This window comes from Anas acuta, chromosome 3, assembly GCF_963932015.1.
Source record: "Anas acuta chromosome 3, bAnaAcu1.1, whole genome shotgun sequence".
Taxonomy (NCBI): Eukaryota; Metazoa; Chordata; class Aves; order Anseriformes; family Anatidae; genus Anas; species Anas acuta.
The window spans coordinates 55,864,742-55,887,220 of NC_088981.1; the positions used below are offsets into that span (position 1 = coordinate 55,864,742).

Here is a 22,479-nt window from a genome sequence, read left to right on the forward strand (position 1 = left end):
CTGTGAAATGCTCTCGATGTTAGCTGTTTATTTAGGAGGTTGTTTTTCAGAAGTGTTGCTCTTTGGAGGGGAGGGATGGCTACTGAGTGACCTTCTCACTCCGCACTAGTGTACCAGCCTCCGGATGATCGTCTGCATCGCAGTCCAAGTGTGACAGCCTCCAGTAATGGTTACTGCCTGTCACTCTCGATATATTTTGTGATCACTAACGTTCATGAAAATGAGGGGCAGAATTTAAAAAAAGAATTAGTCAAAAAAAAAAAAAAAAAAAGAGAAAGGTCAAAGCAAGTCGCAGTGGGAAAGAGAACAATACACTTAATTAAGTAGTGCTGATGGAGTATATCATGACAAAGACAGTCTGGTAGATATTTTTTGATTTTAAATGCCCTCTGTGCAGGTTATCAAAGAAAGTCCAAGGAAAAAAAAAATGCTGGTTCTCTGGGGATTTTCATGCATTATTTTTCTGGCACATCATCAGTCTTGTTGTGCAGCTTTGTGCCGGGGAGCATGTCTGATCTGTTTGGAACCCCCCCGATGCTGTCTGATGGAGGATACATGTAGATTGCAGCAGAGCAGTTCATCCTGTGTTTGTAGCTGTATTTGCTTTCTCTCCTTGCTTCCTCTCCTACATGTTGATGCGGTCTGTTTGTGTTAGGACATTACAGCCACAGAACTGAATTGCTCTTACCAGCAAACACGGTTCGGGAAGCAGCTCACGTTGCTGCTTCTCTGTGCTTGTTCTGCACAGAGAGGAGGTCTTCGGTGTGCGTGTGGATGTCAGCCTGGCATATTTTACAGGCAGCTGATTCATCCTTGTTTTATGTTGCCCAGTAAGGTATACAAGTGCTATGTTGTGTGTAATATGTCTTCGGATGTCAGAGAGAACTAAAGAGGGGCTTTCTCACCTTTACTGACATAACGCTTAACTTCCGACACTGGCAAGTGCCAGGAAAGTCGGGCTCAGGACTGTAATTCCCTTCTTAATTCCTCAAATTTCTGAGGAGGGAAGGAGTGGAAAGTTTTGTAGTTCAGGCAAGTTAATGTGTTTTCAGTTCATTAGTTACATTTTTCCTTTCATTTTAGAATATATTTTTCTGAAAGGTTATTCACAAATGTATTTTTTGTAATTAGTAGCTATAGATTTTTTGAGAATCATAGTAAAATATATGTATTGGAGGAATTTCTGAGGTGTATTGCTTAGCCTTGACTTTAAAAAACAATTTGGTGCCTGTATCTAGCCAATCTAACCATGTGGGTTTAAATACTTTGACCATTTTATAAGTCCTCATTTGTTTTTCCAGCCAGCAACCAGTATTTGTTGAAGGTGGAGAAAGAATTGCTAAAACCTTGCTAAGCCCTAGAGCACAACAGTGCTTTATAGGCGTACTCTCAACACCTGTGTCTGTAAGATCTCCTCAGCTCTGGTGTGAATGTGCTGAATGCAGTAATGTGAACATTTATGGTGCAAACAATTACATGTTTTCTTCTTCAGTGCTGTAAGAAAAGTTCTTCGGGGCAAAAGAGTAACTTACCTGTAGTTCATTATGTTTAAATACAGTTTTAAGATTGTTTTAAGACAAATAGACTCAGTTTTGAGAAGTAATTGTGCCTGATATTTGCATTTACTTAGAAGTATACTCGTGAAAATGAAGGTCTTAATTGTTGGCACTGGAGATTACTACTGTCAACTATAGTAAATATACAGCTTGGAAAAGAACTGGGTGTATTCTCTTACAGCTCTCTCTTTCGGTAGAGACTGTATTGATTTGTATCTTTAGTTCCCAATCTTTCCCCCACCCAGATTCAGTGCCAGTTCCCCAGTGTATTCCTGTCTTCACTAGCTATTTCCATAATTGCCAGTGCTGTCTACTTATGTATCTCCTATATAATTTACACTTTCAGGTTTCACAAAGGTGTCCAGTTGTCTTCTTCACCTAGAAAGACTTTGCCTTTGCTTTAAAGAGGCTCTTCTAGGACTTGCCATTTCTGTCAAAATGTATTTTCAGAACTTTGCTATCTCTTTCTCACCGAGGGAAAGACATTAGGAAGTCTCTGCCAGAGAAATCTTTGCGAAAGATCTTGAAAGTTGTCAGATTCATGAGTAGTTCGGGCTCCTCTTAGCAGCTTCTCCTTAGCGCCTCCCGCGCCACCAGAAGTGGTTTGTTTTGAGGAATTTTGGCATTCTCATGCACAGTCCCTGAGTTCCCTCCATCTCAACTGCGAGCAGAGAGGAAATAGGCATTGAGTACAGTACCTGCCCTGTGGCCTTGAAAATCTTGACCATGGTCTTCCTTGCAAAGAAGAGGATTGAGAATCCATTAAGGAATCTGGGCAAAAGGGTCAAAAGAGAATTAAATGGAGAACTCCAAACTCAGTCCATAGATAACATTGACCAGCAGGATGACAATGACGGCTTTTGACTGCTACCAGCCTGAATTAGTTTTCAACTAATTCATTAGAGATGAAAGACAGCATTTCATTTGGTGCCTCGTGTTGTGATATACTTGTGTTGAGGATGTAGAAGACGGAGCTATTTTGTGGTCGTTCTTTTCTACTCCTGTGGTGATCTAGGACTTTTATTTCAGACTGTTCATTTTCCAAGGGCACCATTAACAGGCAGCAACAACAAAAACAACAAAGTTTACGTGACTTATTCACCTGAAAAGTTCAAGCAGTTTTTTGAAAAGGTAAATGAGGTAATGCAAGTTAAATGATTAGGCACAGTCATTAAGGAAAGATTGATTAAATGACTCCAAATAAATCTGCAAGCAGAAAAAGAATGCGTTGCATATCTTACTGTGTTTTCCTGTTGAAAACAGCTGGCCATTTTTAGCAGCATCATTTTGTGGCAAAGATGCTACAGATGATTTCTCTGGGAGGGAAAGTTCTTTCTAAGCCTGAAATAGGTGAGAAAGAATTGCTTTCACAGGTGAAACAGAGCAGCTTGGGAAGCAAAATTTAAGCAGGTCAATAGAAAGGATCTGTCCAACACTCTGAAAAATGTCTGTTTTAAGGAAACTCCTTTATAATACCAAGTCAGGATGTGGAGAGAAAGAATTTTTAAGGAATATTTACCCTTAAGTGTATTTGGCTTTAACTTACAAAGTAGTGCTTTCTTGTTCTTTTATACCTATGTCTACCTAGGAATACAGATACCTGCTACTGTTTTGGCATTTCTGGAAATGAGGGACTGGTGAGCCCTCTGTGTGTACTTTCTGGGCAAAACTCCCCAGGCAGATGAGTAGCTTTCACAAGCTCATGCTCTGAAGCCTTTGTCTGTAAGGTGGGGAGTGCTGTCAGTTTTGCTGTGAGCATTCTGTCCTCAACAAAAGCGTTCGCAGGCGGTCGATGTCGTGCACATCATGTTCCCATCCATCCCCACCAGGGTGAATTTACCTTACCCTCCGTGCTTCAGCCAGCATTTGCACTTATTTGCCAGCAGTCCCCAGCTGATTTCACACACATTCACAAGGTTCCTGGCAGCTTGCAATTGGGCAGTGTAGGCATGGAGCTGGGGGAGCTGGCTGCCCACCGATGCTGTCCCTGGATGAAGGGAGCCCTGCAGAAAGCCCGGGGCAGGGGCATGTTGGGGCCCCGCATCTGCAGCTTGCCCCCAGCCATCCTGACAGTCTTTGCTCTGCTGGTGGGCTCCTTACTGCTGTGTCCCACGCTGGGAATCAGTGTCTCACCTCTGTCTTTGGCATTATATGTATTATATACAGCTGATTCTGTTTGCCAACCTGTATTCATACTGATCCTGAGCAGGCAAGCACTAGGTATTACATATTAGCATTGTGCCATGGGAAGTGTACCCTTTGTGAGTATCTTTTTCTTGTTTTGGACCATGGATGTGTTCTTCCTAGCTTAAGCTTGTTATTAAAGACCAAATGCAGAGACACTGACTTGCTTAGCTGGCAGAAAATGCAGAAGTATGTGGTGCTGGAGAGCTGTGTGACGTTGTGGCTGGCCGGTGAAGCATAATAAAAACAAGAGCCAAGCCACTTTGGAGGTATGAAGAGTCAAAGAAGCATTAGAGTAATTTAAAAAATGTAAACTGTGGGTAAAATCTGAAAACATCATTTCTTTAAAATTCTTTGTTATTTACCAGACTGCCCTCCTGAAAACCTCCTGCCCTAGGATGAGAAGCAGCTTGCAAAGCAGGAGGAAGATTGGTTTCTTCTGGGGGAGGCTTTATCTCTTCTGTGACTTCTGACCGCTGCGGGTGTGTCTGTACGTCTGTGTGTGTCTGGGTATATTTTTGGGTATCCTGTAAGTCATTTTATCCACATTTTCAAAATAAAAGAGAACGCAATTAATCTGCCTTTGATGTCAAAGCTGTGTTTTATAGCTTCATTCACGTCCTCATGCATTGCAGCATAAGTCAATGAAATTTACGTGCAAGAGTTTCTTAACTCTTGTTTCAAACACTTAGGGGGATATACAGCCCAGGTGAGCTTTTGTTTATTTAGGGCTGTAGACTTTTAAGGTTGCCTGAGCCTGTGTTTGTTTCCATCAGTTGTGATTTTGCCTTTAGTTTTAGCAGGAAAAAGCTTTTTCAGCTCTTGGAAAGTTTGTTTTCTGCCACTTACCTTTTCACTGGAGACAATGCTGCTAGTATAAAATCATTTTCTATATCTGCATATATGAAAATATTTAACAACAGATTAACAAGTGATTTTAGATGATCAAATAATATGCTTGTAGTCATCATTAGGAAAGTAATGCTCTCTTAAGATCCCTTGATCTTTGGTGGTGCATCTTCTAAACTGGTGACGTTCAACTTTAAAAAAAAAAAAAAAAAAAAAGATTGAGCCACACTGATAAGGTAATTCCTTTCACCGCTGCATTATTGTCAAATCCCTGACATGGGAAATCTTTATCTGTCCACCAAACAGTTACAGCTTATGTGTGGAAACTAGTTTTCGCTGCCTTGAGATCATGCCTGAAATCTGGCCTGGAGCAGTGGCCAAACGGTTTGCCTACATCAGTGAACTTTTGCTTGTCGTTGTGAACAGCAAAATGATTTCTATGAGCCTGGGAGGATACTGTTAATGCAGAGGGGAAATACGTGAAAATGCACAAATGTGTTAGTAAAGCTTGATGTAAACCTCTGATTACGATGAACAATATATCTGGACTTGTTCTGTTTTCAGGTGGGACCCTCTCCTGATATGTGATCTGCAGCGAGCAACCCTGAATCATACGATGACAATGTTATCACTGCCACATCTCTGGGAACCAGTTATTCATAAGTATACGGTATGTGAACTTCTGCATCTTACATTAACCACCGCTTGTTGGAGCAGCACAGGAACAATAACACAAAGGTGCTAAAAGTCAATGAAGTAAATGTTAAGCCACATGTATAATCAATTATGCCGAGCCGTTCCAACAGATGTTTATCTGCTAGGCCTGGTCCATATGCAGAGCAGTGAACTGTTTTACCTATGAGTAGATGAAAATGTATTCATTTACAGCTGTTGGTAGAAACCTTCTACCGATGTTTTCTTTGGGTGAAGTTATCCTGGTGTAATGATGGCATGTAGATATGCAGCCTACTACTCTCTTCCTCAAGGAGGAAGCAGTGGTGGCATTGGCGTGAAGGGTTTTGTACCTTAACTGTATCATTGCATTTAAAGCAGTACTATTTTTGTGTTAGGAAAGGTCTTTAATTGCTTTTCTCCTTCATTCCATTTTCAGTTTCTGGCCAATCTGAATTCGATTAATTTCACACACCAATGAATCCCTAAAGAAGTGCAAATTAACTCAATTTTACCAAATTCAACCAGATGATGGCAGGTATTCCCCTGATGTTTAGCTTTACATCACCCACTGCCTTTGAATAAGATTTTGATAGGAACTAAATCTGTATATTGAATCTTTTTTCCTCACCCTGTAAAAGGAAGCGGAGACTGAGCCACATGTTGTGAAAGGAGGCAATTTAATTTATGGTCTACAAAGACAAAAAATTCAAGTCACTAATATCTGGCATGTTTTTATTTCCTACTGTTCTGACTCAGGTACTGTAAACCACGAGCAAACTGTTTTTATGAGAATGGCTATGTCATTGTTTTATGTTCTGGAGCAGTTTATAGCACACCACATAGCCGTTAGCATGGAGCATCTTCATCTGATTTATAGCTGCAATGCAACTCCCACTGAAGCTGGTAGAAAAATGTTTCTTCACGCTGATGGGAGTTGGATTGCACTGCACGTAGCATCTGAGACTTGTTTAAGTAATGTTCTCTGTGGGGATTTTTTTTTTTTTTCTGATTAGCCACTTTTTAAAGATTAAGTGTTAAAGATACAGCATGAAACAAAATTACAAGGAAATGGATTGACAAAATAACATAGGAGAGGACTCAATGAAACTCCAGGTGTAGCTTCAAGAGTTATAAAATGATGAGGAGAGATAACTGTTTGCTCCAAAAGTATGCATCTGGATTAAACGCACTGTATTTTTGTGTAAAGTTTTGAAGATGTTTGTCAGAAATGTGGCTGATTTACTGCTGCATCAGTGGTGTGAGACATGGAAAGCAATACAAAATCTTACAGGGATTAGGGAAAGGAAGTTCATGCTTCATTAAACAATTCATTTTGTTTTGGGAGCGCCATTTGAAGCTCAGGTAACTTAGGTTATGAATGGTGAAGAGGTAGCCAAACCTGGCTGAGCTCTGGTTCTTCTATACGAGAAGCCCTTGGGGATGACGTCTCCCACTGAAGTGAGAGAGCATGGATCCTGCTGAAAGGGCTTCTAACGTGTCTTTGTGGCAACCCTTGGTAATCCCTGAAGGAAAGTTAGTTGGAAGAAAATGTGTTTTGCATTCTGCAGGGGCAGAGGTCTGGGAAGGACCCAGTAGGTCAGCTAGGCTAGTTTCCTGCTGTCACAGGAATCTTTTCAAAAGAAGGATGGATGTGTTTTGGTTGACATTTCCCTTTTCTTAGGTGGAAGGTGACCTGTCACTGGGAGAGCAGATATCTCAGGGAGCTAAGGGCCAGCTGATGGGGAGAGATGGCTGCCACAGTGGTGACTGCTTGTAGGTGTCTGTGTTCACTGGGACCAAAGAGGAAGCAGAGCAGCGAGGTGTCCGCTTTTGAGCTGTATAACAAGAGGTGCCATGTCTCACACCTTGGGAGAACTTCTGATAGGAGATATTAACCATCACAGATTTGCCATCTTCTCAGAGAATGAAATTATGAAATTTCTTTTGACTGTTGAATGTAGGAGTCAGAAGGAAGTGAAGGTCTTCTTGGTTGTTTTTCCTTTTGGATGTTATTTTGGTTTTCCTCTTAGGCCAGTTCTGATATAGCATTGCAAACATTTCAGGAAACTAGTCTGGAGGAGCAAAGCTCATAAAAGATAGGCCTTCTGAAGGACTGCACTCTGCCTATTGCTGAAAGGCTTCCGAGGCAGGCACAGTGTAAAAGATTACAGACTTCCACAGGAAATTAAATTGGATGTAATATAGCAAAAGTGAGAAAATGGAAAGGGCATATGTACCACATTTATGATTATTAAGTGGTAGGAAAACGAAAATGTGTTATCCAGTAAAGTGTGTGTGTAATTTAGATATTGGTACACAATTGCCAATATTTTAAAGAATTTGGCCCTCCTCTTCTATTCACCCTCTCTATCTCATCATCTCAGTGTGGAAAATCATTTAACATCTTATAAAATTATGTTGACTTTATATTACATTATGAAGTGTTTTAAAAGCCTCAGAGCAAACCTGTGGAGTGCAGTTCCATTGCATCCTCCAGTGACATGTGCATGTATGCAAACAAGCTGGGAATGAAGGGTGAGAGCCTCCCTCTTTGTGCGGTAGCTCTTCCACATGGAAGCACGGTGCTGGTGGAGAGAAAAGTTTCCCCCTCTTTGTCTCCTCGATGTCAGCTCAGCCCTGCTGGTGAGCCGGGCTCTGTCCTGGCCAGGTGCCTGCAGTCAGAGCACAGGTTTCCCTATCAGGGAACCCTTTCAAAGGGGACAGTAATAACTTCCAACATTTTAATAACTTTTCCTATAAGATCTGGTTACCTGGAATTGCAAAGGATAAGCAGAACTCTGAGAGATTTAACTTTATTAGCCGTCATAAATCCTTTCCCTTTTGACTCTAATCAGTCCCCAGGGTCTTTTTAATGCTCTTGACATTGCGCCGGCCTTTCATCGTCACACAATATACATTTTCCTGTAACAAGAAAACCGACGGTGAGAGCCTGACTTAAACCAGAGGTGAGGGCAGGGGTGGTAGGGACATAGTGTGAGCAGAAATTCATTGCCAGTGAAGGGAAAGAGGCTTTGTCAGCGCTGTTCAGCTTGGTTTTTCCATCAGTGGAGGGGAGCAGAGGGGACCTGAGGGTGCTGGAGAAGACTCTCCCTGCAGTTTGTGAAAGCACATACAGACAGCAGCACTTTTGTGCCTTGTGCCGGCACGGGGGCAAAACGTGCCTCAGAAAGCCTCCTTATGAGCAGGCACAACCTCACGTCCCTGGGGGCAGGTTTGCTGCAGGAAACGCTCGCTGCGAGCCGGCCGGTTCAGCCCCAGGAGTTGTGGACAAGAAAGAGGTGGCTTGTGGCAGCGGGATGCGGGAACCTGCTGGGCGGAGGCGTGGGGTGAATGGAGCCCTTCTTTGCTGGGGAAGGAGTGTTACCAGGTGGTCGAGGGATGAGGAGTGAGCACAAATGCCTTCTTCATAAAGTAGCTACCTGGGTTACTGCTTTTCTATCCGAGCCACACACAAAATCCTCCGGAAAACGAAGGGGGAATTCCCAGGCTGGTAGTCTGTCTGTCCTTGTGCTGTCCAGGAATCCATGTGATGGGGAAGGCATCCAAAGAATCTGCCCCCGTGTGTAGTGAAGCTAAATTCCCTCTTGTTTTTCCCTATATGCGAGTCAGCAAGTTTCCTCAGCAAATGCTTTAATTTTAAGCTTAATGCTATGCAAATATTTAACTTTGGAGGTAAAAGCCTCGGGCTGGCTTCAGATCATGGACAGGCTTCCAGCTGTTTCAGCAGGTACAGATCCAATGTTTATATATGTGAATGGCTATTTATTTATTTATTATGGTAACCTTTTTATAATAAACTTGGATACTTGCATACCCTGTTTTTGCTTTGAACATAAAAATTGATTTATTTGCAATGTGTGTACAGCCATTTTTAGAAGCTGTGGCAAAAACCTCAGATATGTTGAAGATAATCATTGTAGGCTGAAGCTTTAGATAACGCAGAGCTGTACTGACTTTATTTTTCCTGTAACTGAAATGGCCAGAGCTCTGCTCACCACTGAAAGCCCACCAACATCAGTTACGAAACAGAGGTGTAGAAAGACCTGCCGCCTGCTGCAGGAGCTTTATACTGTAATTTGGCTGTCTGGACAAAAGAACATTGAGCGTCAAGAGCGTTAGCTATAAATATGCTTGACTAGGTTTCCAAAATGTACGAAAATGCTGCCTTGACATATATATTGTTGTATCCACGTGTATTGCATCTACTTACGCTTTCTCCAGCCCTCGTTTCAGCTGCTGCATGCCTGCAAACAGCTCTTATTAAAAAGGGAAAGTCCGTCGTCTTGTGGACCTTCTGCAGCGTGCTCAGCTTGTGAGCTATTGACTTCATAAAGACAAGAATAGCTGTGTCAAATGCATTTCATTTGCATGTGGCAAGATAGAAAAAGCAAACTCCGTGTGAAGAAGAACAGACAAGAAAGACACTGAATGCCTTAAATACTAAGGGAGTTAATGCTATGCAGTGATTTTTGCTTCTGTTATAGGAAGTGTAAGAACAGTATGCTTCCTGGCGTACATCACCATCCAAACTGCAAAGGTTTCAGTTCCATGGCAACACGACAAGCTCGATTGTGCTTAAGGTGTATGTATTAATGCATTCAGAGTGAGGGGCTGAGAGTGAGATGGAAAAAAAAGAAAACATGCCGAATGTCTCCCGTTTACTTATTTATATATAAAGTAAAGGCTTTGTTCTTAGAAAATCAGAACTGACATGATTGCGCCCTCCCCCCCACATTCTCTCAGATTCTTTTCATGTGTGTTTTTCTCAGGCAAGAAGCAAAAGAAGAGGTTGTTTTTTTAGTGATATTTTTTTATAAGACTGTAAGTGCAGCAGCACTTGAATGTTGCAAGAAAATGCTATTAATTCCTGAGACTGTTGTGTATCCCTGGAGAGAGAGGCTTGGTTGCGGGGAGATTATTTTTTTTCCAAGATGTACTGCTTTACAGACTAGAGTGAAGCAGTGTTGTCTTCTTTTTATTACTATTTTCCTTGATCTTTTTGATCTGCCCTCTTTCTGCCTTTCTCTACATCCACCTCCAGTTTCCCCCATCTTCCCTGGCTGAGGAGCAGGAAACAAGCCTGAGCTCTGTTTCCTGACCTCCAAAGAACTATAAAAGTACAAGGAAATGGGGTGTTTTGTTCTGCCAGCCTGCCTGGGTTTGCAGCCTTGCCCCAGTAATGCACCTGCTCCTGGGCAGGGTCGGGAGTCACCATCCGGAGCAAGCGGACAAGTGGCCAGGGACTAACCGGAGTTGATCATTAAGTGGATTCCCTTTGATCTGCTCAGCTGGCTGCATGCACATGGGAAAGGGGAGTGTGACAAATGCTCTCTGCTCAGGGAGAAGAAATGCCTGAGGCCGTCCTGCTCCTTGTGTTAGCGGCCAGCGGGTGGAAGAAGGATCAGCCTCCAGGGCCCGGAGTTGGGCTGAGAGGGGGGAACCTCCGGCTGCTGGGATTTCTGAGGCTAGCAGCAGTGCTAAGCTGGCACAGTAAGGCTGACAGAAACTGGCAAGTTAAACTGGATTTACAGCTGCTTTGCATTGCTAAAACAGGCAAAGCAGCCAGAACCTATCAGTGGATCTGGCCTATAGGTTTCGGCAAGGTTTCTCCGTGTGACTGCAGAGAGAACAGAGCCCTGCCGTTGGAGGCTGGTTGGCTGCTTCCTGTTGCTGTGCCAGGAGGAATAAAATTCATCTCTCTCTTATCTATATCTTTTTTTTTTTTTTCTTGACTCACAACAGGAAAAAAAAATATTAAAAACAAGACATTTTTTCACTGAGGTGAGAAGTCTGCCTTTGAGGTTCCACTCAGGGGAAAGTTGTCCCTGCTCAGGAGAGCAGCGTGACACAAGTAAATCTTTTCTAAGGGCATAAATTGGATTGAAATGAGTAAATAACCTTGCACTGGCACTCGGCAAAGGGTGAATTTCACCCTTGGGGTGGCAGACCTGGGCAGGAAGGAAGGGTCGCTTTGAAGCAGGCACTTTTTAGAGGGCAGTGCTGGGAGCATGAGCCACATGCTACTGCTGTGTTTGACAGTCCCCCAGATTTGTTGTCATGCTTTCTATGCAGTCCCTCAGAACAAAAACCAGGCGTAGCTCATTGAAAACGTGGATGTAAAATTAGCACATGCTCCTCAAGTTACAGGGCACCTTCATTTTCCTGACTTTTCACAATGGGTGGTACACAGGACCCTGGGTGAAGAGCGGGATTCATTCCAGCAAGCAGTGCAGTGGGCGAGGCGACGGGCGCCTGCGTAGGTGTCTGAGCCAGCACAGCCCTCCAGAACAGGCCAGCTGCTTCTGGTGAGCATCTCCCAATGGAGTACCTCGCTCAGTTTGGCAGGAAGGATGAAGAGAAAGCACCAGGAAACATCAAAGGAAAACGAAAGGAGGAGAGAAATCAAGGACAGGAAGAGAAAAGAGTGAGGAAACAGCAAAGACAGAAGGGCCAGCCCAGAACAACAGGGGGCTGGGGAGAGCACAAAGCAGGAAGGCGAGGATGCTCTGGTGTGCATGAGGGAAAAGTTGTTTTCAGATGTAAGACAGACAAAACAGAGTGAGAAAATCGTAATACATGAAGTGGGAGAGGATGTCAGAGGTGCAGAGGAGGAAAATTCAGACTGAGGTGAACAGAAAAGATACAGAAACCATTTGGATTACTTTGATACATCAGTCCAGCCAATTTCAAGCAGCAGCTGCGAAGTTCATAGCATCAGGGCGTTGTGCCATTCTTCACAAGGAGCCTTTGGGGGCTGGTGGGTGCAGCGGGGCCATGCTGGGAGGCTGCTGCAGGCACTACGGTTGGTGGCTGGATGCGGATCTCTCCGGCTGCTCTCTGCACCTCGTTGGGAAGCCTAACACCACCAATGTGAATATTCCTGAGACTCATACCATGCTTGAACGCTGGTGGCAATAAACACCATAACAATTTTCAATGTTTGCCTTCTTCCATCTCTCTCTGCAGGGCTTGAGACGCTGCCCCCTCTGTCCCTGGAGAGCAGTGCAGTGGGAGCACCTGCCTCTCTGGGAGGAACACCCCACCACTGTTCGGTTTTCCAAACAGGAAAACTGCATTTAGAGACCGGTAGTCAGAAAAATGTGTCTGGTTGTCTTCTAAGTTATCTGAGGAAGAACAGTTGTCAGGAAGGCAGGGATAAGGGCTCCCTCTAGATCCCTCTTCTTTCACTTGTTCAAGCTATCTAGGCTACCAGAAATAAACAGCTGAATGGAAATTTTAGTTCTGCCTGTGAAAAGCAGCTTTTGAATGAAATCTACATCAAATAACAAATGTCTTCTTTCCTCCTCCTCCTCTCCACCTACCTTGTTCCTAAACATTAACTTTTCATGTCACTTGAGCTAAGTTCAGTGTCAGACTCACCAGATCTTACTGAAAAATACATCCCTCTTTTGTGGCAAGCTGGAGAAGATGAGAGGCTTGTGGTGTTTTTCCTTCTCAATCTCTGCTCCACTGGGAAAAGAAGCTAAGGCTGTGTGAAGCTGCCTCCTTCCCACTCTGCTCAGCTTTGCTCCCAAAAATGCTTCTCCCTCAGATGCTTTGCAGCTTCTCTTAAGGAGGCATGGGTTGGCTCACCTAGTGCCATCGTTTGCCAGGGGATGTTTTCTCAGCCTGTGGTGACTTCCGTCATGGTAGAAGGCTGAAGAAGATTGCTGTGGAATAAGCATTGGCACTGCTAGCTGTGCCATTTGAAAATCATTACCTAAGCGTGAAAGAGAAGTAAAATATGAAGAATTATGAGATTTAAACCCAGCCCAAAGTCCCAAACCTCCAAATCATTTCTGCCATTTCTGCTTCCTGTTTTCTGAAGTCTTGGGCTGTACTCGTAATTGTGTTTTTAAACTTTGCTCCAGAACCACAGAGGTGAGAAATCACCCTTTCTCTAACAGGAACAGTTTTGTGAGCGGTGGCACTGCGAGCTGTCCTCCTGCAAAGGAGGAGAAGGTTGTGGATATGAAGGCTGGAGAGAGAGGTTGTTTCTGAGAGTGCTTTTTTCTGCACAAAAGGGAATAGCTCTTGCTGGACAGTGGTGCCTGAAATATTCTGCAGTATGCAGTAGTACATACGATAAAGACGGATGCATTTTTGGTAAAAGAATGGGGACCTGAGCTTACTTGGGTACCTTACTGGTATATCCTAACATATAGAAAGCACGTGCTTGAAAGGCCCAAGAGGAACATGTGTCTGTTGGTAAAAACAGACTTTGTGACACTGACCAGAGTCTTGCTGTCTTTGTTGGAGTGGGCAGGACTATTCCTGTATCACACTGCAGTTAAGCAGGGATGTGCTAATAGTTACTTACTTTGATCAGTGCTGAAAATCAGAAGCAAAAAAAATTAAACGTGGACTTGGGATGCTGTCATACAATGCTGAATCAGCTGAAATCAAAGCCAGGTCAAAGTGTAAGAGTGATGGTTGATGTTCATGAAAAACAAAATCTCTCAATCAGTGGCAGAATTTATTTCTCAGCTGCTAGAGAAAATTCACCCCTCTCACAGATGCCCTGCAAGCAAGGCAGCTGCAGCTGCACGACACAAGGAGCTCTTTCCTCTTCCCTCACCTTAACCGTCAGTCCAGCAATGAGGAATCAGATTTAACCCTCAGTGTGTTTTGCAGGCACTGTGAATCTTTAATTCTTTTCCAGCAGCAAAACAATTATTTTTGATAGACACACTAGTTGTTTGTTAATTTGTTTGTAATCAGTTTTCCGGGAGGTTGCTTTAATGTGGGAGGAACTGAGTTCTTTGGGTGCAAATGCTTGCTGCTGACTCTATTCTTAGTCATTAAGAGATGTTTTTCACATTAAGGCGCCTTTACTTTTAAGGGAAAATGTCAAGTGTCTTCTGATACTAGGCATGTGAAGTGACGGGAGCCATTTGCTGGGCTGTAACATGCGAGGGCAGGCATGGCCAAGGCATTCTCCCTCCAGTGCAGACCTCTCAGGCAGGCTGAAGAGCTCCCATCCCTTCGCCGTGCACCTCTGCTGTGCCTCCTGCACCAGCACCCGGGGCCTGGCATCCTGCTTCCAGGTACCGACCTACATCCATGCTGATGTGCCACCGGGCTGAAGGATGTCACTGTTCTTTTCCAAAAGGAACGTGTCTTTTTATTCAATTCCCTTGCCACCTTTTTGTATTTTTGAACTGCAGCTCTTTTCAGGCTCCCTGCCTCTGCAGTTCTTGCCTTTGTTTAGGTTATTTATGGAAACTGGGGAACAAGGAGGAGGGATGAAATTTAGGGAAGTTGACTGCGCTGTGAGTTTAAAGCTCTTTCTCTCCGTGTACTCTTCCCTCTTTCTTCTGGAGCCCTCCCTGTGGCAGAGCGGGCTTGAGGGCATACCAGAGAAAGCTCTTCGTGCTCCACAGGCCACGTCCTCACGCGCAGAGCAGGGTCAGTGCATGTGCTGCTCTCTCTCTTTCCTTTCTGCAGCAACCATCATTGCTCTTCTACTTTTATGGGTCAGCCCAATTGGCCAAGAGGTGGTAGGCGGTCAAACAGTGTTTTGAGAGCTGTGAAATACCTGTGTTGCTTGGGTGCTCATGTACCTTAAGGTGAATTGTGTGCAGAGAGGAGCGCGCATCCAACTCTTTGGAAGCCTGGTGACTGAAGTGGCTGAAGCAGGAGGTGGCCAGAGCCTGGGAGCTCCCGTCCAGCCCCAGCCCCTGCTGGCCCCCCAAAGCTTCTGAGTTCCTTTGCATGGTGGGGAGCAACTCACCTCTCACATTTTGAGTGCATAAATGTAAGGAGAAATTTTCTACACAAGAGCACCCAAGAGCTTCCCTGTTCCTGTGTAGGTTTTCTAAGACCATCAGCGCATAGGAAGACATTGACCACCCAGTAGGTCAGGCTGTCCTTTCGATAGCTGAGGCAGTGCTCAGGTAATTGAGATGCCTCTGATTGCCCATGAAAATTTGCTGATGTTTATGCTGCTGTCAGGTCCTGAAGTCACTCCATAACATTGATTGTGGGATCTTGCAGCGGATTTTAAAATTGATCAATATCTCAGCACAAAGTGGGAATTTTCCACTTTTTTTCCCCGCGGTTATGAAAATGCCTAAATAGCTGTATAGTACAGTAAATGTTAAACATTAAAGAATGGTTTTGTGTGTACTGATAAGAGAAGATTGGTGGAGAAGGAAGTAACTTGAGTTTGGCTGGTATAGCTGATATGGTTATGGTGGAAATCAAAGTGGGGGATGATCGTAGTCTTAAAGCCGTCTTTGAAGGATGAGTCTGGGTCAATAAGAAGAGATAATGAGGAGGACTTCTCCCTAAATTAAAAAAGAGGGGTAGATGATTCTACGCAAAAAGCTGTACAACTGATGCAAAAAGTCAGCCAAATACAGAGAGAAGGAAATCAACAGAACATGAAGTACTCTCCAAAAACACATAGAAATGGAGAGGTTTTTACTACTGTGCTGTAGCAGAGATCAATTAAACTGTGGCAAATGGTTATGCAAAACATTTGCTGAAGGGAAATCATCGTTCTCTTTGGATTCCATGAAGGAGCACTGGCACTCTGCCTGCGGTGATTTGTTGTCACCCAGCCCTGGTGCTCATGGCTGGCACTCAGTGAGGTTGTCTAGGGCAGATTATTTATTTAATTAGGAATGGCCACAGTTGCACCGAGAGACTGGCAGCTCCACAGCAGGAAATCTTTTAGAGGATAAGTCCAGTTGCTCGCAGATAGTCTGCTTCTTCATTCTATAAATAATTAAAATCATAAATAAGTGTATGTTGGCATTTTTGTATAAGCTTATTAACAGCAACTAATAATATCAAATGTGGTTTATGTACTGCCATGCACTGTAGTCCTCTAATTTCTTGATTAACTAGCCCAGAGACCTGCTCAGCAAGCTAAGAAATTGGGTTGTTGCTAACTGAACTTTTGAACTGTTCTTAACGAAAGGACACGTCAGTGAGGGAAGAGTCAAATTTATGAGTGCGTGAGCTTGATCAACCCAGAAAATTTCATTCCAATAAGAGCAAAGAGAAATCCCCCTCTTTTTAGGCCAAATAGGCAAGGTCATGCTACTCCTTATTTTAACATATTCCAAAGGTGACAATGAGCGCTGATGGTTGGAGGGAGTCCCAGGAAGAAAGGGATTTGAATGTGACTTATTAGAGACACCATCATTTGAGGCAAAATCTTTGGAAAGTCTCTTGAAGATTTTATATCATGTGGTGTTTATATATATATATAAACAGAAAGGCAAAGCATTGTGATTTGGTGGTTGTGTTTTCATTAATAAATTTGACTTTTTTAAAGAATGAATTCTGGGTTTGATCCATGTCTTCTTTCCCTAATTATTGAGTAATCAGAAAAATTCTTGCAAGAGGAAAAGAAGCAACCTCTTTTAGAGGAAACCGTTCATGATTTTCAGTTAGGGACCTGGAACTAGATGGTTTTAAGGTCCCTTCCAATCCAAACCCCTGTGATTCTACGACAAGCCGAGCTTTGCCTGGCTTCTCATGTGGTGGTTGGGATGTTCCCCTCACCTCCCCCTGCCCTTCCTGCAAGTGCCAGGTGCTGGTGGGGCTTCTGGGATGAAGCAGTCACCTATAGTGTCTGAAGCACCCCATGGCTCCTCGGAGTGGATACTGGGGTCATGATGGTAAAGGATGAGGGTGATTCCTCTGCTGTCCCTCTCCACCCCCTGCTTTCTGTAGCCCAAGCCAGTCTCTGTGTTTCCCATTCCAGATGGAGTTACAAACGGTATCCACTCAGAACTGGGTTTTTATTGTCAGCACCTGTGAACAATCAAAGCTGGTTTGTGCAGATTTGAAATGAAACTTCGGTCTGAAATGGATGTGATTTCAGAACAGATTTTTACAGTCATTATCATTTTTCACCAAGAAATAAAAAGCTTTATGGTAACTCCTAAATGTGACTCTAGTAACTGCACACAAGAATAAACCTATTGTGTTTTGACAGTTAACATTATTTGGTTCCTTAAAGCCTGGTGGCATAGATACGGTGTGAGCAGACTCCTGAGACTCCTGCAGTTGTATTACTTTTCATCACCGTATTCTAAAAATTTATTTTAAGAATTTTGGTGAAGAATGGATTTCAAGAGTATTTTTAGTTAATATCTCTGAATATGAAAGTATGTTTTCCTCAGCTTATGGTCACTCAGCTGTGAATGAGCTAGTTATTGAACAGACCAACTGAATATGGAGAAAGGAAGAACCCTCCAATCCTTTTATTGCAGCTTCAGAAAAGGCTGTTGCTATCAAGTGCTAGTTTTGAAATCTGGTTTCCAGGTGTGTAGGAAACAACTTCCTTAGTCTGATGGTTTGATGTGCTTTGCAACTTTGGCATAAAAGCTGTTATTTACTGCTAACAGTGCTACCAAATGGAAACAGCTTAGACGGCTACATAGAAAGTGGTAACTTGAAATTTAATTGTAAATATACCTATTTCCCCAAAACAGAAATGTTGATTTTCATATTAAATATCCCAAACAAACTCACGTCCCTCCACCACCACTCTACCCATTATTACTTGTCTTAGATTTCTTCGGGGGTGTTTGCATGCAAAGGAAATACCAGATTCATACTTTCAAACAGAAAAAAATATCTATATGTAGCCTCAGAAATCTCTACTTCTATAATACTTTAACTTTTCAATTATAATCAATATTACCTGTTTTGCCCATGCTAGCATTAGGGGAAAAGCCCTAAGAGGTTGATGTGCAGGTAAAATGAGAATAGCATAACTATTTTTATGTTTCTGACATCAGTGTCCTGGTTTGTGTAATGTTGTATGCCACAGTGAGTAAATGCTCCATGCTGTGCTGTCCTCAGTGAACCAAACATCTATTCCAGGACTGCCCCTTGCTTCAAAATTTGTAGAAACCTTTTAAAAACAATTTTCTTATTTGGGTTTTTGTTTTGTTGCCTCCTTGGAAAGCTGGTAGTCTCTCTATTTTTAATAAACAATATGCCTACACCCCATTAATGTGTGTTCCTAATAGAATGCACTGGAGTCAGTAAGAGGATTTGTCTGCCTGCTATTTCAAATACTTCAAAAAACCATCAGGCAGCATTGCTACACCAGGGAACCTCTGTGTTTGCTTATGTAGTCAGGCACATTCAGTTATCATCACACTTCCTCTTCTGTCCTTTACCTTTCTTCTTTTCTGTTTCCCTGCCCTGAAAAGCAATGCATTTTCACCACTGGGAACACTGAGAGCTGTTCCTACCAGACCCTCACTGTTCCTCATCTCCTTCTACCCCCCCAGGCAGCATCTTCACCACCCGTCTGTCACGTCCCCGCATTCATACCTATTCTGCACGAGGTTTGCTGGGTGCCTTTGTGTTGCAGGAAAACAGGCTTTTGAAAACTCGGTTGGCTTCCAGAGGCAGTTGCACAAACCAGTCTTGTGCTAGGTCTACTGTACAGGAACTGACAGAACTGACAGCTGTTGGGGAGGAAAAAAAAAAAAGTAAACCATGCCAAAAATGCCACTTTCCAGAGGGAGTAGGTTGCCTGTTGTACATGAACAAAGGGGTTTACCGTTCCTTGTTCACACAGCTCCTTGGAGGTTGGGGCTGTGTCCACACAATGAGTGCTGAGCCATCCCACAGTATCCTCTGGGGCACAGCCCAGCTGTGGGGCAGCTGCCAGAAGCACCTGGGGACTCCCCAGCCCTTTGGGGCAGGGAGGAGGGAGGGAGCCGCAAGCTGTGGCTTTGCTTTTCTCCACAGGCTGCAGGCAGCCACCATGTGGGTTCGGGTCCTGTGGCTCAGACCCCAGCCCCCAGGCACTCGGGCCATGTGGGCTGCCAGCGAGCATCTGCGTGGGAGAAACGTGAGGGCTCTCTGCAAGGCGGTTGGGCTAAAAATAATGCTCAGTGTTATTTTTAATAACGTTGTCGTGGATGAAGACAGCGAGGTGGGAGTTAGTAGCCTGGGACATTTCTTCCTCCCGCTTTACAGGATAAACACTGTAAATCCTGGAGTGTTTGTTTGGCTAGGTAATGCTTTCCAAAAGTATGTCAATGAAGTAGGCATCGGAGTCATAAAATACTTTCCTATATTTAGCTTATAAATATGCAATAGAAAGTCATTAACTTTTAGACTTCCAAGCACCAAAAGTACTTCTGAAAAGGGACTTGGATGTTGGCATGAGGCGATTTAAAAATACAGATTTTAATAGTGCCAGCATTGCACGGTCGGTGCTGTGCTGTCGGCGGCGTTCAGGAGGCTCAGCCCCAGCTGAGGTCAGCTTGGTTACTGCGAGGGCATGTGGAGGATCCTGAAACTTGAAGGGGGCAGGATTACTGGGGGATTAGCACTCGATTGGTTAATTTGGAGGATTATGCTTTTAACAAGATATCGATACTAGAAACCCTGTTAGAGAGAACTGTGGAGTAACTTAGGCGAGAAGGGGTCTCTGGAGGGGGGGCATCTCTCTGGCCCTTGCCCAAGGCAGGTGCGTCGCTTTGCGTGTCATTAACTCACCTGTGTGTGATTGTGATTTATGCAAGAAACATGAATTATTCAGATGAATTATTACAATCTTTTTAGAGTAGAAGAGAGGCAAGTGAAACCCAGAGTATTTCACAAAGCTGGGAATGAAGCTCGTGCTTGAGTGCTGCCAGGCATCGCTTGTATGGGCACCTTCACTGAAAGCAAGTGTGGCTCGGGGGTAGCACAAGGGGCTGAGCACTCCCAAATTCATTTATGCCGCGGTGCTCCTGGCGGGGTGGCAGCCCGAGGGGGGTCGGAAAGCGTGCAGAAGGAGTTGGTGAGCGGCAAAACAGAGGCTGCCCGGCGCTTTATAGGCGGTGGTTCTGTTTAGGCTTAATCCCCGTAATGCCGTGTTAAAATTTACAAAACAGCTTGTAATTGCGGGAGCTGATTTAAACCAGCTATTTGTGGTTACGTCTGCCGAGGAGACTTCAACTTCAGCGCTCCCCAGCCATCTAATGGCAGCGAATCGACTGCGGGTCTCTTGCAAGAATATCTAAATGTAGGCTGTTGAATAATCCCTTTGGGGGCCCTGTAACTATTTTTGTGCCTGGATATGCGTCATCAGTGGGTATTTTCTCTGGTGACTAGCTTACATCAGTAGGTCTCCTACCATCCACTCCATCAGCGAGTGCCTGATGATTGATGGGAGTCGCGGCCGCCGCCGGGCTTTTAGCCGTGACCTGGCGCCGCGGACAGCGGGGATCTCCGGGAGGCCCGGGCAGCGCAGGTACCGCCGCCGCCGGCCGGGGCCGGGGCCGGGACCGGGACAGGGACAGGGACAGGGACAGGGACAGGGACAGGGACAGGGACAGGGACGGAGCCGCGGGGACGGCGGCGGCGGTGCGGGGCCGCCGGGGATGCTCCCGCCGGGGGCGCGCGTCCCGGCGGGGGGAGCGCGGGCGCGACGCCGGGGACGCGCCCGGCACGGCTCGGCTCGGTCCCCGGGGCGGCAGGACGCCCCGCATCCCCTTGTCCTCCTCCGCCCCGGGGTCTGAGGAGGGGAAGGGGCTGCGGGACCGGCGCCAGGTGGCCGGGAGAGGTCCCCCCGGGAGGTGCCGGGCACCCTGCGGCAGCCCCGGGGCCGGGCACCGTGTCATTTCGTCTTCTTTTTCTCCTGTTCTTCCAGTCTCTTCCGGGCTTAGTGCTTTTGGTACGGCTGTGATGGGAAGGACAAGGTCAGCTCTTTGTGAACTCTAGCTCAGAAGTCTCTCCGCTCCTTCTCCTGGCAACCGGGGAACGAAATGACAGACGTGGATGCTCTCGGTGCGACCGATGGTTAAAAAAGTCCTTACTGCTGTTTATCGCGCGGCAGTGTTTGGCTGAGGGAGGATAGTGGCCGGATCAGGATTCCTCCTCACCACTTCTTCCTGTTGGCAGGTGGCCCTCTCCGCAGAGCCTGCGGTTTCAAAGCCTCCCGCTGCTCTTACGCGTCTCGGTGCCCACCGTCGTTTTTCACTCAGGTGACGACGCGGTGCGCCTCGTGCGGGATGCTGAGACTTGCAAACTTGGAGAGGGAAGAGGGGAGCTTCGTTTAACTCGCCTGCCTGTCTCCTCCTCCCCGTGCACTACCCCAGCGGTCGCAGTTAATGAATGAAACCAGACTTCCTGTACGAGCCACTTAACCAAAGTCTGTGCGTTTGTTGACACAGTGCTTATGTAAAGCTGCCTCCAAGAGCAATGTATGTGCTGCTGTGGCACGGATGCCTTCGCTCTGTGGGATGCAGGTTGCCTACATACCTTTCCATTCCCTGCAGACAGATGCCCGATGCAACATAGGAGCTGGGTCTGAATCAAGTTTCCCGATCTGCTCTCCGGCTAGTCAAGTGTTGGTTAGGAGCTGTGTCCAACAGAGGTTGTAGGAAGAGAAGCAGCAACTAAAAAGAAAGTCAAGAGAGAGGAGGGAATTAAGAGGTTTTCATTGAATTGCCATTTATGGGTATACCCTTTCTTTGTTTCTATATAATATTTTTTATAGTCACTTCAGTAAGACTTTGTGATTCATGACAAACTGGTTATATAATTCAAAAGCTGTAAAAGCTTCTGTGCAAAAAGCTTGATGAGTCTGGACTCATTTGCACTGCAATTTGTTGACTTTTCCTGGGGTACCGTGCTTAGGAAGCATAAACCTTGAGAACCAATTGATGTTGCTATGGGTATGGTTTGCCACAGCTTTCTAGGAATCATTACGGCCAGCTACACATCAGCATTTTTGGCAAATATTGACCTCCTTTCCCCCCCTTTTACAGGGATTATATGTTAAGTAATGATAATATTTTGGGGTAGCTTTCATTTACAGTGTTTGTGCATCAGCTCGGCATCGCCAAGTTTCTAGAAAGACTCCACAGACCTTCAGACTAGTTCAGACCAGGTGACAGTTTGCTGGGAAAAAGCGTTCTCAGGTTGCCCGTTGGTTCCTGGTGCTCAGCACTGGGGCTGCGTGCACGGCTGAGGGATGAAGTCCAAGTGGATGTGTGCCAGCGTTTGTTGGTGCCTCCCTGTGTGCTGGGACGGGGATGTCATGCCAGGGACAAACAGCAATTGAGGTGATCACCCGGTGGTGAGCTCATGCCAGGTGGATGCCCAGGTCCACACGCCCACACCCTGTTGACTTAGGTGAGTAAACACAGGCACGGAGTTCTGCTTGCACAGCCTTAATTGAGGAGTGATGACTGCGGTGGCAAAAGCCTTGTTTTTCCGG

At 45.0% G+C, this 22,479-nt stretch overlaps 1 protein-coding gene across 1 annotated transcript in view; it reads left to right on the forward strand.

Moving 5' to 3' along the window:
• The window catches only part of HIVEP2 (HIVEP zinc finger 2), a 134,145-nt gene that overhangs the window by 28,893 nt on the left and 82,773 nt on the right, over positions 1–22,479 (forward strand). The window contains exon 2 of the mRNA XM_068675088.1: positions 5,154–5,259. The gene's annotated coding sequence lies outside the window, so the exon portion shown is untranslated. The remainder of the gene's footprint in view (positions 1–5,153; positions 5,260–22,479) is intronic.